Source organism: Convolutriloba macropyga, chromosome 9 (assembly GCF_964194025.1).
Source record: "Convolutriloba macropyga chromosome 9, txConMacr16.3, whole genome shotgun sequence".
In the NCBI taxonomy this organism is placed as follows: Eukaryota; Metazoa; Xenacoelomorpha; order Acoela; family Convolutidae; genus Convolutriloba; species Convolutriloba macropyga.
In genome coordinates this window covers 57,121,347-57,141,695 of record NC_134476.1, presented here as the reverse complement: position 1 = coordinate 57,141,695, position 20,349 = coordinate 57,121,347, and the positions used below count along the sequence as shown (strand labels likewise).

Genomic DNA, 20,349 nt, shown 5'->3' with positions numbered 1-20,349 from the left:
ACAGCTTTGAGTTCATTCAACTTTTTTTTATGTTTATGGACATTACCATATTACTTCATAGACATGTTTTCTCTATATGGGTCTATTTTCCTCTTGTTGCCAGCTTTGTTGAAATTAAAATTAAAGCAAATTAAAACAATTCGGACATCAACAGCTCCGTCTCAATTTTCTTGACAACTTTTATGTGTTTTCTTCAGTGAATGAATTTTACCTATACTTAAAGTTTTTAATTGACTATGGACGAACCAATCGTCTTTCCGTCTCGAAGTTTAGAAGTCTCAAATGCTCCCTAGTAAAGTATATCGTCTTCTTTTGGAACCTTCTTGTATGTAGCTTATGGTTCTATCGAAAATTGATATTATTTTATGAAAAATTGATTTTTTTTAGATTTGATGCTCATATAATTATAATACATTCCTTCTCGGAGTGTTAAGATCCAAACTAAAGCAAAAATTTTTACTAGTTCCTAAGATGCCTCAGAGCTTTTTTAAGTTAACTTCAAAGGTATATAAGCTACCAAAACTTTTTCTAATTCAGTGTTGTTACGTAGAAAAACATCTGCGATGAACAAAGCTGAGCTTTCTTATTCAAGTCGTATATTTTAAACTGCTTTTTGGTCATAGGATAGTCCTAAGTACCTTATTTATAGATTTTGTATTTTTTAATTTTGTTTTTCTAAAATTATAAATAAATAGCATGCGTTGGATCAAGTGAAGCGCCACGGAAGTGGAAAATGAAGTCGCATTTGATAATTTTTGCCGGCTCTTGAGCTCTTGATTGTCGTTTTGTTGATAAAACTATTTTGTCATATAGTTTAACTGCGTCATTGGGCTTCTTAACTCAATTGATGAAATAACTTGATATTTGATTATTTCTAAAGCACAGGTTTCAAATAGTAAATTTTACATTTCTTTCTCAATCGTGTAATGCCTTATGCTTCATCGTTAGCAGTTTGTTTGTAGCTTTTCTTTGCTTGAACCTTAATCCAGGACTGATAATGCTATGCTTATGAATTTCTCATTTAGATTAATTCTTTTAACATGATTTTGCCGTTTGTTTACACAACTGCCTATATTCATTTAACTTCAACATTTTTAGAGCCTTTCGTCTTAACAAAAACACCGTTTAGGGGTTGCAAGAATAAACATCAGAAAAATTGAGTGGATAATGAAATAACTTAACCTATTTGAAATCAATTTTTACGTTTGTACTCATTTTTTTCTCATGTTTTCTTTCTCGTGATATAATGTTTTGTATCATTTCAACAATTGCCACCCCCCGCCCTGGTACCTAGTAGAGAATCGCCTCCTTCTGTGCTATCTTTTAGAACATTATTACTTGGCCTACAGTTTGGATAACCGAATAGCAGTTTAAGCGCAATTGCGGATCGCTCTTGACGTCCATGCCTCTAATGCGCTGTGGGATTTTTTTTGCTTCGTATTCCATTTCTTCTAATTGCCATACCATGGCGTCAAACACAGTATGCGCATACATGGAAAGTTATGTCGTGTCTGATTTGTTCACGTAAATTGTGCTCAAGAATAATCCCCTGTTTGCGAAAGGGGGCAATTGTTGGAAAGATCCAGTTTTTTTAAATAATGAGATCTTTAGCGTGCTTTCATTTCAACAGAATGTTTGTCGATGTTTTTGCAAAACCGACAAATTATCGTGACTCTGACGAATGGTTTACTAAATTAAAATGTCTAGTTCTCTAATTTGCGCTGTGTGCTGATATAAAGAAACCAATTTGTTATGATTGCGATGGCACTAATCACTTGGTCGTATAAAAAAATTCAACAAGCCGGCTGTTATAAAGGGGGAGACCCCTAAAATGTATAAACTACAAATATCTACTATAATAAACACAACTTATGTTATCTTTCAGATAGCAAAACATAAACCGACTAATGTAGGAAGAATTGCTCTCGAACGACAGTCGGGTGGAAAAACTTTTGACCCCACAGGGATTCGAACTACCGGTCTCCCGGTTCATAAACATATGCACTCACGACTGTGCAATCTGCCCCCTTCTTTTCCTATGCTGCAACCGACTTTATATTAGCAACAATCTTTACTTTGGAGTGAGAAAAATAGAGATCACTCAAAAATGAAAAACGAAAGCGTGAAAAAGTCACTTGAGAAATCAAAGAATGTTCTAGAAGAAAAGCGCTCAATCGTCAAGCGAAAAATTTGGATAAAAAGACCAACACGTTTACAATAATTGCTATGAACTTCGTGCAAGAGCAATTAGACAGTGACAGCCACAACATTCTAATAATACAAAAGAATACTTTTTTAAATTAATTTTAATGATGCGCAGAATGTGTAGATTCAATTTTTTTTAACGTTTTAAGAGTTTTCAGTCTAAGACTAGGTCTCTAGGATGTAGGACGTTTATTGCGCTAAAAATGGTTATCTTGCAAGTTCTTGGAAACCGAATGATTATCTTGCAAGATTCTTGCAAGACGATGGCTATCTTGCAAGAAAATCTTATTCGTCTTGCAAGATATTGCAAGAATCTTGCAAGATAACCATTCGATTTCGAATGGGGTAATCATAAAGATGAGGAATAATATGTCAGTTGAATCAATAGAAATTTAAAGCTGATCGGCACCCTGCTAGCCATAAATTAATAAAATATTGTCTGACGTTTCTGCTGAGTCTTAATGGGGAAAAATCATTTCATAGTTTTATAATTACTATTGTTTTAGAGGGTTTTTCTTTTTCTAAAATTAGGCTTTCACTTTGTCACTTTTGGTTGGTGGCGAACGACCAACAGGACAAATTGTTCGTTCTTTGATCGTTCTGGCAGCGCAGTCCATTAGCATCATTGTGAAGAATTCCCTTGATCTTTGTTGATGATGACGGGGATGTCACACTAGAAAATGGCGGTGCCAATATTTTGAAGCTGTTAGATTTTGTGCACACATATGTTGAAGTCTATATATGTATTGTTTCTTCCTCCTACAGCTATTGTCGGCTTCGGCTGAAATTGAGATATAAAAAAGGTTTTCATTGTCATATTTTTCGTTATATTCGTCGGATCTCATCCGTTTTTTATCCGTCTTCTATATGCCTGTTTAGAACCCATTCTCTCGATTGGTAAATGTGAAATTTTATTTACTGAGAAACGTTAATCTTCATTTTTCTCCCTGTTTCAGTTTTCAGTGTAGCATAAAAAATCCAGTCCCATAAATTTGATTACATAAAAGCTATCAATTTTGATAGCACTAGCTTTGTCTAACAATCTTCCACACCGTAAAGTTTTATTTTGATAGCTTTTCTAGTTCCTGATGTATATGTTGAAAAAACCAAAAAAATTGTCCTCATATTTGTCCTCCAGATAACATTCCAGTTAAAAATTTGTGATATAGTTTATATACAGTTCCATGACCATTTACGTTTATCCGTTTCTTAAATGCTCTGTTAGTTCCATATACAAATATTCGACATACTTGAACTGTATTTAACAATCTATCTCTTTAGAATGTAAATATCGCGCGCTCAACCATATTAACATAAAAGTTAAAGTCAGAGCGATTACATGTTCTTTCCCGTTAAATTGAGTGGAACTTTGATCAATTTCATGCTTCTTATAACGCTCCATTTGCTGTTAACATTATGTTAAAACATTCTCATTTCAAACTTTTCGAATGACAAAGGTTTTGAAAAGAATGGTTGTTCCGAAATTCGAATCAGGGCAGAGTTAATCAGCCGTTACATTTTTTGATTTGTTGTTAGTTTGATTTGAGTAAAGCAGAGTTTATATAAGTCACTCAATGGAGATGGATAATTTAGGACTAAAAGTATTAAGCTGACGTAGACGACAAATCTCGATGGCACAATATTTTTCAGATTTCCCCAATCAAAGAAGGCAAGGAGACCTAAACACTAAATTACAGAAGCACAGGAAAGACATCAAAATTGACGTAAAGTAATTGACTCAAAAGTAACCAAATCGGTCTATTTGTTTTCTTTTCAAAGATGACAGAGAAGAGATGAAGTAGACTCAATGACAACAATTGCTTTGATAACAGATTCAACCGCAAAGGAAGACCAAGTTCAGCAATTAGTTGTTGAAAATGAAAAGGCAGATGACGAAGAACCAGCTGAAAAGGAAGAAGAAGGCTCGCCAAATCAAAATAGGTCGATCAGGTAAACGATCGACTTCGATCAGAAGTCAAAGAAACTTCTGTAATTGGTGAAAACTCTTCTGAAAAAGAAACACCAGTGAGAAGTTTTTCGCCGCGTCCGAAGCCATTATTTCAAGTGTTTTTCGGATGCGAATCAAACCAAAGAAACATTCCTTACTTCGTCAAACTGCTGTCAACTCGAAAATTTTCCGGTAGAAGTCGCGATTGCAGGCGAAAGAGCGGAAATGGAGATTGCAGCAAAAAAGAGACACTTTGACAGAGAGAAGACAACTTAATCAACTAGCGGAAGAATCTGAGATTCAGGAGCTCTAAGAAAAGAACACTGCAATGTGAATTACGAATTATGTGAATACTCGTATTGTAAAAGTGATACCTGAATACATAGCTTAGAATCCAATTCTTGGAAAGAATCTGCATCAAATATTGGTGATGGCGTAGACAATGTACTTACTGAGGCTTTCACTTCATACTTTCAAATCACAGATGTTGTTAAGATTGAAGATCGGCAATTACAAAATGAACAACTGAGAAAACAAGACTTAGCGCCTGTTGAAATTGAGAATAACATATTACACAGTTACTTGAAGGAGGAAGTAACAAGACGATCGTTTAGCCAAAGCACAATCAACTATGTCAAATTGAATAAACTTTATCCTACAACGCGTCAGCCATATTTACACCCACTTCTCACACAACAATGCAACCGAACATGAATCAACTTATAAAACTTCCAAAAGTAACACTTCAGGAATTTTTAGAAAATCTATTAGAACGGCAAGAGTGGTAAAATTTGCTCTTTTCAACTGTCGACAATCTGGCATGCGCAATAAATTTCAAATTGAGTAACCTGAAGGCATTAGTAACTGGAAATAAAGCGGAAATCGCTGGAATGTGTTGCTCGGCTGAGATGTCGTGTTGCTTGGGAAACGCCATCACAGAACTTTGGTCGAACGCAAAAAATGGTTATTTTAAAGCTCAAGCAAATTCACGCTCATCGAACCACATGATTCACAAGCCACTATTAAGTTTCAATAATGTTCCAAAATGTGTGAATGTGCTGAACCATAATTGTAAAGGAGGTTTAACCCAAGAATCAATGCCTAACAGAGCTGCCAGATAACTTACACCAGACCTCAGAATGGTTTTTCCATACAGCTATAAAGGAACAAAAACAGGGGATCTAAATCATTTCAGAATGTAGTTAATCAAGGTTGCTTTTGTACAGGATGAAGTGCGTGTGCAAATCTCGTGTGAAAAATTTATCGGAAACTGAGCACTCCAGAAGAAACCTTTGACATCGGCATCAATTTCTCTGAACTCATCTATTTCTAGTCAGAATTGATTGTCGCATCAATGTACTCTGAACGATGGCATTCACAATCTCCGGAACTTCTAAAATCAGAAATCATCGCAGAGCGTTACAAAACAGTCAAAAAGTTGCGCCTCTCACTTAAATGTCTTGACGGAAGGCTTTTGCTTAAGATATGCAATTGATATATAGCTTGTGGCCAGAAGATTGCACAAAAGGGATAATCGTTTGAAACTTCAAACTGCAGAATCAAAACAAGCTCCCGAAAATTCGGAAATAAACGCCTCAATTAATACAAATAAGATCGACAACAGTGGATTGTTACAGCTAGCTAAAATCAAACTTAGATCCAAGTTTTTTGGTGTTTTGGAAGAAGTGGCCTTCCTAGATATTGGGTATACCCTGTCCAACATTGAGAATAATTTGGCAAAACAGCTGGAATGTACATAAAAGAGTAATGTTTCGAGGAAAGTCCATGTTTCGCAAGTGGAATTTTCGTAGGACCAGTAAAACAGCTGAAACCAACTAAAACCTTTTCAACTTTTACTCATACAAAGATAAAGATAGGAAATGACCCACTGGACTAAAAAAAAGTTAGAGCTACTTTGCATGTGTTTTACCGGATACTGCGAACCGATTAGACGGCGTTAAAATTATCATTCGACAAAACGCATACCATCACATGGGGCCAATTAAGTACATCGGGAGAGTCGAGCAAACCAGGGGCTGTTCACAAAGATCAAAGATGGACAACTAGTGGTCAACTACTAAGTCAGTCAGCAAAAAATTCTACCAGAGCTTTGCATCAAACTATCAAACTAAAACAGAGGTAATATACAATATCAAAAGTTGACGAAATTTTGGAGAACTACTGTGTTTGACAACGAGCGCTTTGAAGTTGACTACTGTGTTATAGCACTGAGAATCTGCAAACTCACTTTGCGTCCGGGACAGGACAATTCAATTTTTTAACGTAGATTTAATAATTAGCCCGAACGGAAAAAACGCTATGAGGAAACAATTCAGATCCTCCTAAACAAATTTTCCGTCCAGAAACTTAGCTATGACAAAATTGAGAAGCCAATTGACTGTCCAAAAGGGTATCTTTGTCGTCATTGTCAGCCCACATAAACTAGAAAACGTAAGGCGAGTGCAATGTGGCAAAGAAATATAGAGATATCTCTTAAAAACACAAACTATTGTCTGGTCCCGAACTGCTGAGGAATCGTTTGGTAAAAAATTTCCAATTTCGCGTAAAGGAGTATGCCATTAAGGTATGTATTGAATCAATAATAATAAAAGGGGCTGTTGAAAAAAACAAATGCAAGTTTTTGATGTTACTTTGGTTCTCAGGTCCAAACAGTAAAATTGAAACCTATGAATACAATACACTTTTCTGACACCAAAAGCTCTTCAATGTGTGTCAATTACGCATTTCAAGGGGGGAACAGATCAAAGAGACAGTTTTCCAGGAATATAAAAACACTTACAATTTTTTTTTAAATGGATGACATTGTTTAAAAATGGTGAAAGAGTTGTATTGAAGATGTTCTCTGACTTGGAAAATTGCTTGAAAGCTCGAAGTCTTCATTTCAAAAAAGAACTTGTAACCGGGAAAATAAAAAAGTGAACCCAGAGGAACTGTGACCATCAGATTGAGCTGAACATTTGAGGTCGAAGCACCCAACTTTTCAATCATTGGTCTGAAAAGGAATGTTGAAAAAGACAGTTTAGAGTTTTCGAGAGGATCTCAAAAAAGAACTACCACTGTTGTTACACAAGCAGCTCTTTTTCATTTCTTCAGTATTCCATCGCCCTGGTTCTCTTTTCCCTTTCACAATGCGGACGCGCATTCTGTTCAAGAACATCTGACATCTCCAAGGACAAGAGTAGGGCAAGGAGCTAAGCAAAAAAACTTCAAAGACTGTGCTGGAGAGCTAGAAGTTGAGATAGTTTTAGCTACAAGACTTCTCAAACAATTCACTGAATGTAATGTGTATCATAGGGAACGTATGTTATGACTCCAATAAATACCAATATCCAGACTTGATCTACAGCGACGAACTAAGCAACTCGTCAAAGAAAACAAGTTTTTGAAGAACATGACTTGGTGCTTCCATTGGACAATTTCATTGGCTGTACTTCAATTGCTACACTCACCATGTAAAAAGCAAACAGTGTTCATTGCAGACCGTGTCGCAGATTTCTTCGATACCTCAGAAATTGACAAATGGAGGCACGTCCAGACATTTGGTTTGGAAGAAGCCTCATATTATAACTCATTAAACGTTCTTTTTAAAGACACCAGTGATATAAAAGAGCCGGTTCAGCAGTTATAATATATTAGTCAAAACAGAGGCACTTGTTCTGAAATTCAGAACGAAAACACAATTACCCTTATTATGAAAAGACCGAAGAGATTGTGCGTAATAAATTGTTCATGCTTATTCGACAATAGTCCTTTAGTGAAAACTAAAAGGCTACACAAGAGAAAAATTATTAAAAAACATCAAACTTGTCTAAACTTTTACATTTCCTGACAAGGAAGGAGCGGTGATAAATCAAGTATAGCTGAAAGGTTCAAATTTAGCCTTTGAAAACAAGCACCGTGATCTCATGCTAGTGAGGCATGAAGCAGTGCGGCTTATGTTATAATCTGAACACAAAGTGAATATCCAAGAGCGTACCGATTGTCAGGATTGTTTTACGGCAGAAATATTTGAAAGTTGGCTGGCAAAACGCTTTGAGAACAAAAATCAGTTGTGAACTGTCGCAAACGTTATATTGAAATCCTGCAACCCCAAATGGAAAAACAACCATCACAAACAACAATTTAAGATCAAATCCACCCACTTACAAACATAGGCGTAGAGTATTTCGGCCTTCTTGTCTTCAAAATTGAAGAAGTATAAAGGGTGTTGCTTTTTCAAATGTTTGAGTAAGAGTGCAGAACACATTGAGATTGCCCATTCATATGACGCAGAATCCCGCCGTGCTGATATTTCGCAATTTATTGAACGAAGAGGAAAACCTTCTACAATAATAAGCGATAGTAGTTCGTTCACACTTTGTCGGAGTAGCAGACGTGAATCATTAGTTCATACAAAGTTGGAACGAAGAAGGTATTGCAGACCTTATGTCGTATAAGTAGGTCAAATTGACCATGAAAACACCAGGAGCAGCCTATTTTGAGGAGTGTGGGAATGGCTATTGAGAATCTGTAATAGCGCTAGGGTTGCTGTCGTGCAAGATCAATTTCAGATGAATTTTTAAATACAACGATGTGCTTAGTTGAGCAAGTTCTGAACTCTCGTCCGTTTACTACAACCATTTATAATCCAAAAGACTTAAAAGCGACAACGATGTGCTTAGTTGAGCAATTTCTGAACTCTCGTCCGTTTACTACAACCAGTTATAATCCAAAAGACTTAGAAGCGCTATCTCCTAATCCTTTCCTAGGAAGATCAAGTGATGCTTCTCTGTTAATTCCAAATGCGCCGAACAACAATGGCATGCGAAATTTTCATCAAAAATCACAAAGTTACATAGAAATGATTTGGACAAGATGGAGGGGAGAATACCCACCAGATTGGGAAAAAAAAGTTAATTGGGCAAGAGAGCGAGAAACTTTTGAATTGGAGAACTTGTCTGACTGGTGGACGAATCCTTAAAATGAAGCGATTACAGAGTGGCTCGATTGAAACGTTCCCCAACTCTGATCGAATAGCGCGTTCATCCGTAGTGAAGACCATTGCTGGCACTTACAAATAAACACCGATAAAACTGGCGCCCACATTTGACACTGTATGTTTTGCAGGCAAAAACATGACCAACGATGTTAGAACCTGCTGAAATAGACATAAAATCATGGTCATTTCTCCTTCTCTTTTTTTACCCGTCCTCCAAATTCCTGTTTATAATTTATTTTCTCGATTGACAAATCTGAAACTTTATTTGCTGAGAAACTTTAGTTTTAATGATTTTTCACTGTATTTGTATTGGGTAACATTTGTATTAGATCAACACTGTAAAATGTTATTTTGATAGCTTCTCTAGTTGCCGAGATACAAAAAAAACAATTTGCCTTCATTCAGATATGACCTTCAAGTCAAAAACTTGTGATCTAATCTATATTCATTTCAGTGAAGTACAAATGAGTTTATTGCTATTTAAATGCTATAAAATTGCCATTTATAGATTTTCAACACACATTTAAAATGTTTATAACTATGTATATAGATTGCAAATATAAAACGCTTAACAAAGTTTTCGGTAAATTTTTGTCAGAGCAATTTAATATTCTTTCTAGTTAAGTTTACTTGAATTTGATTAATTTGATGCTTCTTGAAAAGCTTCATTTGCTCCTAACAGTGTTTTAAACCATTCTCAACTTCAGTATATCAAATGACAACACTTCTAAACTAAGAAAAGTTCAGTTTTGAAGATGGAATCAGTGCTGGCGTGAAGATTATTAAACTAGAGTTGAAAATCAGTGGTAACGTTAGCTATTTTATTAGTTAAATGGGTCAGACGAAACGCAAAGCTTAAATCACTGACGTATAAGCATCTGGTAACTGACAATACTTTCCAACTAAAGCATTTTTACAATGTAGGAGATTCTTCCCGCTTCGTACACCCAGTCTGTACCACTGTTTCAAAAAGGAGTTCTCTGGTCTCACGTTTAAGCTAAGGCACTTTTTAATAATGTCTATCCATCCAGTTTAGTACAGTAAAGTGGGCGCTTTTCAACACTGTTCCACAGTCGAGAATGAGTACTTCGTTCGTGTTTACATGCCAGAACATGGATATTTTGTCCTGAATACTTTTGCCGATTTGCGACTTGCACCCACAGACAACCAGATCGGGTGAAAGTCCAGGCATTCTTAGCGCTTGTACACTAGCCTGAGTGGGTTTGGACTTGTCTTCTCCGTTGATGTTTGGAATCAGACTGACATGGATCTTGCAGAATTTTCCTCTGCCAACACGAAATTGGAACTGTCGAAACGCTTCTATGAAAGGCATGCCTGAAACGCGTTTCATTTGAAACGCATGGAATAATATTTAACAACTGAAAACTGAATACAATTTAATAACCCATATTTTCTTACTCCGGGGACCACAAATCACCGGGGGGGGGGGGGGGGGTTGGGTTTTAAACGGAACAAAATTTCCAACAATTTTTAGTCCCGTCGGTATTTTAATTTTGATTTCTCCAGATGGTGAAAGCCCATATTGACTTTCAGAACCAATTCATCTCACCAGTCAGACTACAATAGCATATAACTGTACTATAATATACGATCAACTTTTAACTTGAACTCTTTTTTGATAGCAACTGTTTTGCAAATTAAACATACCCGACAAACGTTGGAAGGTATTGATTGGAGGGGAGTCTTCGGCTGCACGAGCCCTTACGGCCTGAACGATGTGCAGGGGTAAGGAAATTTGGCGGCTGATGTAGGGAATGGGGTCACCTTCTAATAACCGCCCTTCACACCATGAGTATAAGTATCCTAAAGAGCTTGTGAGTCGCATACTTGGCGATTAATGGGTTGAACGGCTCTTTATCTTAATGCAAACTGGGCACTTTATCCAATTTCTAAAGACGAAAATCAAATGGGGTCAGACGAAAAATCAGCCAAACGAGTTGCATAAAAGAGACAAACAGTATTAATATATTTGCTACCAATTGCTTTTGAGAGCAATTCACAATGACTTCCTAAAAAGTGCCAGTTAAGTCATGTATGATAAAAGACTAACTCATTGTTAATGAGGATGAGAGAGGATGACATTACGTCACATAACAGCAGCTGGAGCGCGGCATAAACAAAAAGAGAGAGAGAGAGCGCGCAATAAAAAGCGAATGAGAAAGAGAAGGAAAAAGATAGGAATAATTTCCATGATGGGATTCGACTTTGCAACTTTGTTTTCTAGCCTTGTTAGTGAATAAATCATATAAAAATTCTGAAATAGGCAACATTAATAAAAAAATTTCAACTTCACAGTAAAAAAATTTGAGAAATTTTTGTCTAGAAAGAGCTGTTAAGTAACCAATCCCCGAGACTTAAGTTTCTTTGCCCAGTAATGGTCGTTAAACTCAGAAAAGGAAAACATTGAAAAACGTAGGAAAGTTGCAAATTTTAACCAAATCTTGCTAAAAATCAAAAGAAAAATATCTTTAAAACCATTTAATTGTCCCACGAAACTATCCAGTTTCCCTCTTTCAAGCCTGAAATAGTTTCACTGGTTCATAAAGATTCATCCATCATCATTAAGATCGAATCAACCCACTTACAAACACAAGCGTAGAGTATTTCGGCCTTTTTCTGTTCAAACTCGAAGAATTATAAATGGTGTTGCCTTTTCACATCTTTCAGTAAGAGAGCAGAAAACATTGAGATTGCCCATTCAAATGACGCAGAATCCTGCCGTGCTGATATTTCGCAATTTATTGCACGCAGAGGAAAACCTTCTACAATAAAAAGCGATAGTGGTTCATTCACACTTTGTCGGAGTAGCAGAAGAGAATCAATAGTTCATACAAAGTTGAAACGAAGAAAGTATTGCAGACCTTCTGTCGTATAAGTAGGTCAAATTGACCATGAAAACACCAGGAGCAGCCTATTTTGGAGGAGTGTGGGAATGGCTATTGAGAATCTGCAATAGCGCTAGGTTTGCTGTCGTGCAAGATCAATTTCAGATGAATTTTTAAATACAACGATGTGCTAAGTTGATCAAATTCTGAACTCTCGTCCGTTTATTACAACCAGTTATAATCCAAGACTTAGAAGCGCTATCTCCTAATCCTTTCCTAGGAAGATCAAGTATTGCTTTTCCGTTTATTCCAAATGCGCCGAACAACGCTGGCATGCGAAATTCTCTTCAGAAAGCAAAGTTACACAGACATGATTTGGACTAGACGGAGATGAGAATACCCGCCAGATTGGGAAAAAACTATTTGGGGAAGAGAGCGAGATAAAATTTTAAATTGGAGAACCTGTCTGACTGGTGGACGAATCCTTGAAAAAAAGCGATTACAGAGTGGCTCGATTGAAACGTTCCCCAACTCTGGTCGAATAGCCGAATAGCGCGTTCATCCGTCGTGAAGACTATTACTGGCACTTACAAGTAACCACTGATAAAACGGGCGCCCACATTTGACACTGTATGTTTTGCAGGCGAAAACATGACCAACGATGCTAGAGCCTGCTGAAATGCAGACAAAAACGTGATCAGATTTTTAGCTATGTTTGTCAGACAAAATGCCTGTTTATAACTTCTTATACCGTCCTCCAAATGCCTATTTATGATTTTTTTTCTTGATTGACAAATCTGAAACTTTATTTGCTGCGAAACTTTTGTTTTAATTTTTTTTCATTGTTGTTGTATTGGGTATAGCAAAAATTCATGTCCAAAGCATTGTTTACGTATGTGCCATCAACTTTTACTGCAACAACTTTGCTTAACCATGTCCCTCAACACTGTATAATGTTATTCTGATAGCTTTTCTAGTTCCTGAGATACGAAAAAAAACGATTTGCCTTCATTCAGATATGACCTTCAAGTCAAAAAGTTGTGATCTAATCTATACTCATTTCAATGAGGTTCAAATGAGTTTATTATTATTTAAATTTGCCAGTCATAGATGCTCAACACCCATTTAAAATGTTTCTAACTATGCATATAGAATGCCAATATAACGCGCTTAACAAAGTTTTCGGTAAAGTTATTTTCAGAGCAATTTAATATTCTTTCTCGTTAAGTTTAATTGAATTTGATTAATTCCAAGCTTCTTGAAAAGCTTCATTTGCTCCTAACAGTGTTTTAAACCATTCTCAACTTCAATATATCAAATGACAACACTTCTAAACTAAGAAAAGTTTTCAGTTTTGAAGATGGAATCAGTGCTGGCGTGAAGATTATTCAACTAGAGTTAAAAATCAGCTAGAACATTAGCTATTTTATTAGTTAAATGGGTCAGACGAAACGTAAAGCTCAAATCACTGAGGTATAAGCATCTGGCAACTGAGAATACTTTCCAACTAAAGGATTTATACAATGTAGCAGATTCTTCTCGCTTCATAAACACAGTCTGTTCCACTGTTTCAAAAGCGAGTTTTCTGGTCTCACGTTTAAGCCAAAGCACTTTTTAATAATGTCTATCTATCAAATTTAGTACAGTAAGGTGGGCACTTTCAATACCTTTCCACAGTCGAGAATGAGTACTTCGTTCGTGATTACAGGCCAAAACATGGCTATTTTGTCCTGAATGCTTTTGCCTATTTGCGACTTGCCCCTACAGACAACCAGATCGGGAGAAAGTCCAGCTATTCTTAGCGCTCGTACACTAGCCTGAGTGGGTTTAGACTTGTCTTCTCCGTTGATGTTTGGAATCAGACTGACATGGATCTTGCAGAATTTTCCTCTGCCAACACGAAATTAAAACTGTCGAAACGCTTCTACGAAAGGCATGCCTGAAACGCGTTTCATTTGAGCATTCAACCAACTCCATTCATCTCACCAGTCAGACTATAATCGCACATAACTGTACTATAATATAAGATCAACTTCTAACTTGAACTCTTTTTTGATAGCAACTGTTTCACAAATTACAAACATACCCGACAAGCGTTGGAAGGTATGGGTTGGAGGGGAGTCTTCGGCTGCACGAGCCCTTACGGCCTGAACGATGTGCAGGGGTAGGGAAATTTGGCGGCTGATGTAGGGAATGGGGTCACTTCTAAGAACCACCCTTCACACCATAAGTATAAATCTCCAAAAGAGCTGGTGAGTCGCATATTTGGCGACCAATGGGCTGAACGGCTCTAAGAGAACTTAATGCAAACAGGGCACTTTATCTCGTTTCTGACGACGAAAATCAAATGGGGTCAGACGAAAAATCGGCCATGCGAATTGCATAAAAGAGACAAACAGTATTAATATATTTGCTAAAAATTGCTTTTGAGAGCAATTCACAATGATTTCCTAAAAAGTGCCTGTTAAGTCATGTATGATAAAAGACTAACTCATTGTTAATGAAGATGAGATGATGACATTACGCCACATAACAGCAGCTGAAGCGCGACATTAACAAAAAAAGTGAGAGCGCGATAAAATGTGAATGAGAAAGAGAAGGAAAGGGATAGGAATAATTTCCATGATGGGATTTGACTCATCTGCAACTTTGTTTTCTAGCCTTGTTAGTGAATAAATCATATAAAAATTCTTAAACAGGAAACATTAATAAAAAATTTTCAACTTCACAGTAAGAAAATTTGAGAAATTTTTTCTGGAAAGAGCTGTTAAGCAACCCATCCCCGAGACTTAAGTTTCTTTGGCCAGTAATGGTCGTTATACTCAGAAAAGAAAAAACATTGAAAAATGTTGGAAAGTTGAAAAATTTAACCAAATCTTGCTTAAAATCAAGATAAAAATATCTTTAAAACCATTTCCTTGTCCCATGAGACTATCCAGTATCCCTCTTTCAAGCCTGAAATAGTTTCACTGGCTCAAAGATCCATACACCTGGAACATGGTAAAAATTTTCCAAAAACATGAAAGTTTTCAATTTTTAGCCAAAAATTACTGAAACGAGTCATAAAATATATTCATCACCATCCCATTATTCCTAGAAACTATGCAGCAGCTTATTATAAAACTTTGAAGGAGGTCCCAGGGCCCCTGGTGCCCGAAGAAAATCGAAAACAAAAATTGCAAAAACTCGTAATACTAGAATCTTGAAAACGTTCCATTACATCTATAAACTGTGCAGTAAAATCTTATCTAAACTTAGAGGAAATTCTACGGCTCTTTAGGCTAGAGAAACCTAACAAATGACAAAAAACTTCAAAAAACTTGAAAAAAAGCAAGTTTTATTTTAAAAAATTGGTAAAACTTGTGATATTAAAACGTTGAAGCTATTAAAACTATCAAAAAATTTTCCAGTGAGTTATGATCAAACCCTAAAGGAGATTTTCTGACACCTGAGGCTCAAAATATCTGAATAATGACTGTCAAAAAATTGGAAAAAAATGTGTAAAAATGGCAAAAAGTGTAAAAAAAATGCTAAAATTCGTGATGTTAAAACCATACAAGACATTCCATTACACCTAGAAACTATACAGTGAACTATTTTCAAACCCTAGAGGAGGTTGCTCAGCTCAGGAGGCGGAAAAACCTAACAAAGGGCAAAAATTTTCAAAAAGAATTGAAAAGCAAGTTTTATCAAAAAATTGCTAATACTTGTGACCATAAAAAAAAATGAAAAACTACTCCCTGGCCGATAAAAAAATTGTCAATAATTTATTATCAAACCCCTTAGGATGTTTTCTGGCCCCCTGGGTCTGGAATGACCTGAATAAGGAAAAAAATGTCAAAAAATTTGAAAATTGCACGTTTTGTCAGAAAATGGTTAAATTCGTGATGTTAAAACCATTCCATTACCACTAAAAACTTTGTCAGTAGCTAGAAAGGGGGTTGCGCACGGCACCGAGGGCTGATGGAGGAGGGGTGGCGCAACAGTGGGTTGGGGGTAAGATCTCGCGTGGGGGGGGGCAATAGTGGAGGGGTCTAGTGGAGGCAAAAGAACCGCCTTTCACACCATAAGTCTGCTCCAAAACATTGGGAGCTGAAAGGCTCTAAGAGCACTTAATGCCCGCTGGGCACTACCTGTTTATCCCGTTTATCCCCGTCAAGCGAAGATTCGCTCAAAAAAAGACGGCAGGACTAATAAAATTGCTACAAACTCCGTTTGAGAGCAATTAGTGGATACCGCCTCGCTGGCAAAGAAGCTGTTAAGTTCATCAAAGATCATTTGTATGTGCCATTTGATGAGCTTGGATCAGAATCACTTCTGAACGTAGCCAAGACTTCGATATCTTCGAAGCTGAGCGGAGGAGTGGATGGCGATTTCTGTGCCGAACCAGCGGTCGACTTAGCCTGACGGCTTGCCTAAAAAAGTACCAGTGAAGTCGGTAAATATTTTGAAGGCTCATGTTAAAAGCACAAAAGAGAAAAGTGTTTGTTTATCTCAAAAAGCTGATTTAGTTGATAATTTCCCTCCCCCTATTCAAGCTCTCAATTTTCAAATGTGAGGAAATCGTTTTTGTTCCAATTTTTGCCGCAATATACGTAATATACAATATTTTAAAGAAATTTATAAAATTTATAAAGAAATCTGCTTCGAGTGAATATAAATTTTTAAAAAGAATTCTGCTTCGTGTTAGTTTCCAAGTTTTCTGAAGAACATAAATTTTATAAAGAATTCTGCTTCGAGTGAGTTTCTGAAGTTAAAGTTTTCTGAAGCCGATAATAAAGTAACTTGCATGCCGAGAAAAATCGTACCTGAATTTGGTGTAGGGTTAGCCTTACGGGCGTCGCTACTGGTCATGAGGTAGTTTTATTAAAAAAGATCTTTGATTGCTTTTATTTGAACAGGAATTGCGTCGCTACTTAGAGAAGGCGACGATTTATCATTGCAGGGACAAATAGCACCTTATTTAAAGTGTCTCCAGTTCTCTAATTTCGATTTGGACCAGAGATTATTGAAACAAGAAGGCTCGCTTGTTCTGTGCGTGGCACAGAGTGTTCCCACATTCCCATTTGAAATTTTAAAAAATATCAAATCAGTTTATCGAATATGATATTTCAGAAACGTTTGTTTTAGCACCAAGGTTTATTTTTACCAAGCTGCTACAAAAAAGTTAAAATTATTTAGTTTTCAGAAGAACCAAAAAAAACCTGAGTAAAAAACCTTCAATTACGAATTACACTCTAAAACTCTCTCGTATGAAATCACACGATTTTTTTTTATCGTGTGATCGATAATCACGCAATTTTTCGTGTGAAAAGCGTCTCGTGTGAATTCACAAGAAAAAATTTTTCTCGTGTGATGAAAATTACATTATTTTTTGTGTGATTAAAATTTGAAGGAGATTAGCACTTTTCAAAAGAATATTGTTTGACAAGCTGTTTTTTTTATTATTATTGAAAAGTCATTAAATTAGCACGAAAATGAGAATTTTCATGACCGCTTATTCATACTTTGCTGCACTTAAAATATGATAAATACTACCAAAAGAGTTCTAAAACGTGTTGTAACTGAAGACGAAACCTTTAAGTTTGAATTCTTTTTCATTATGCACGATTTCGATTGAGCTTCATCTAATTTTATATCTTTAACTCTTTGAGAAACAAGAAGGCTCGGTAATGTGCGTACGCACATAATGTTCCGACTCCGCTCATCCACAATCTTCGACTTAAATGCTACCAAATGATGAAGAGATAGAAAACTTTCAAAACCATATCGTTCAATAAACAACCAATGGAATACAAAACTGCCACGCTAGAGGGCTGATGATAGTTGATAATAGGATTACTACAAAGGACAATAATAAAAATCAAACAACAAACATTATTTTTGACCAAAACTTGATGTCTATAATAAACAAAATCATAAACTCGCATCAGATAAAACATAAAACAATTTAACCTATATTTCATTAGAAAAGATAGGGGAACTGTCTTAAATGCGACTGGTAAACAGGTCGGCAAAAAAAAGAGCAGAGGTGCGAAATTCAAAATACAACTTTTTGAAAACAATTAATTTGACAGTTATTAATGTCATTAGATATTAACTAAAATCATGTTCATTTATTTCTCCATAGGAAGCAATTGAGACATGTCATTATCCAATGTTCAATAGTGCAAAATTTCAAAGGAAATAGGAACTACGACTATCTTTCCAAACATTTCTCAAACATTTTACAAAATCTCGTATTAACAGTAGTAACAAAGCCGAGAAATAAAATTTTGAAGCTAAAACCGTTATAACGATTAAATTATAGCTCACTGGAAATGGGTTCTGACCTGTGTTTCGGCAGACTGAGCTACAAATCAACCAAAAAACTTTTTAAAAAAATGAAGCTCAAAAACCCAATTATGTTTTGGAAGAATATTTTCAGAAGTCATAACAGACTTCAGATTTCAACAAAAAGCGATGAATTAAGTTGCAACACCTCAGGAAGCCAATTGGACCTGTTATTAATGAGACTAAATCACGACCCCATAAAATAACATTAAATACTTAAAGAAGCCAAAACTTCAAAAAATTTTACGACATCACGCTGTTACGCTGTTCGTGGCACTTTGAAAGGACTACATAGACATGACAAAAAGAAACACAAAAACTGAAAAGTATAGAAATCTCGAAAAATTTTACAGAACTAAATGGTCGAAGCAATCAGTCACAACGTATAACCAAGCGCGAAAAAAATCCTGAATCAATAAAAGCGTCTTCTAACTAGTGCAATTGAGTAAAATGGTGACGAAAATGAAAGCAAAAAATCGACAGTTGAAATTTTTTTAATTTAATTTGAAAGTCATTGAAACAAACAGCTATAAAGTGAAATATTTGACTAGGTTGAGGTATACGTCTTGGGGAAGCAATTGAGACCTATCGTTATAAGGCATATGGCGTACAACAACAAAAAGACAAACGAAGGCAAAAGCAAAAAATCTACAAAAATTTGCGAGATAACTGGGTCAGCCCAAAAAACATAAACTATTCAACGAAAACAGTTAGCCTATCCAGATACGCCTTTTCCCAACGTTTTGCATTTTCCCTACTATGCTTTCTTTCCATTGGACATGTCAATAATTCGATAATTTGACAAGTATACAAAATGAACTTATAAAATATGCAATTATGATCAGAAACAAAAAAATTGAAAACGCGTAGTATCAAACCAAAGTATTTGCTGGGTAAAGCAGACCATTATTTGAATGTAAAACACCGTTACCGATATTAATCTATACCTCACAATTTTCTGAAAACAAATATATACAAATTCATAACAGACCTTGGATAACAAGTGAAAGAATTATCTAGGATTATTCATAACTCCTAAAAAGCTGGATCTTTGATTGGTGACATTAAATCATTTGGCTACAAAAAGTATAACAAATGAAAGCAAAACTCAAGAAGTACATAAATTTTTTCACGAAAATTGGTCAGAGCCATAAAAACGATGAGCTTAACTCTGAAACCATTATATAATCTTGTTGGGCCTCGTTCATTTTGAATAGTATTTGTCATTAATTGAGCCAGGATTTGAAATTCTTTTCAGTAATTCACATTAAAAACATTTACATAGCGGAAATAATTTGAAAGTTCGAGCACCAATAAAATCTAGTTATTTTTTATCGTAAGCATCCATGGTGAGATCAACATCAGCCCAAATTTTGCTGCGCGTCTATCAAAAGACTCAATTGTTCAAATGGTTACGAAATAGATCAATTTTTACACAAAATTACTCAGTTTGTCAAAAATAAATAATGCATTTTGTACAATTATTGAGTTTAACTTTGCAAAAAAATTGTCAAAATTATAATTCCAGAAGACTCTTAAAGCCAGCCGGAGTACAACTAGCTCTTTTCAGGCTTAAGAATAATATGGCCGCAGTCTTAAGGCATCTACTTCTAGCAAATTTAAAACAAGTGGGCTAAAAAAGCAAATTTGGTCCCATTTTTTACGAAAGAAGTCTGAATTCTGAAAAATTTAGCATAAATTCTAGCGAAAAAACTCGGATCGAACAATTCAGCAGCCCTCCTCTATCTTTAGAGATAAAATTGATAACACTACAAGTAACAATTTTAACATACTTTTGCAAAACTAACGAAAATTTGGTCAAAAATACCGAAAATGTGAATAAAAACAGCTGAATTACGTCTAATATTCACAAAATTTTAAACCTCAATAACTCCCTATAAAAAGCATAAATTGAAAAAAAAATTAATTCCATATTTTACCCTGGACGTGCTTTCTAATGATACCACTCACAACTCTACGATAATTATATCGATTGGCCAAAATCGTCTGAACAAAAG

The 20,349-nt window shown here is 35.7% G+C and overlaps 1 protein-coding gene across 1 annotated transcript in view; it reads right to left on the bottom strand.

Annotated features, from left to right (window-relative positions):
• Nucleotides 1-20,349, bottom strand: part of LOC142345884 (profilin-like) — a 183,890-nt gene that overhangs the window by 61,690 nt on the left and 101,851 nt on the right. The window lies entirely within an intron of this gene.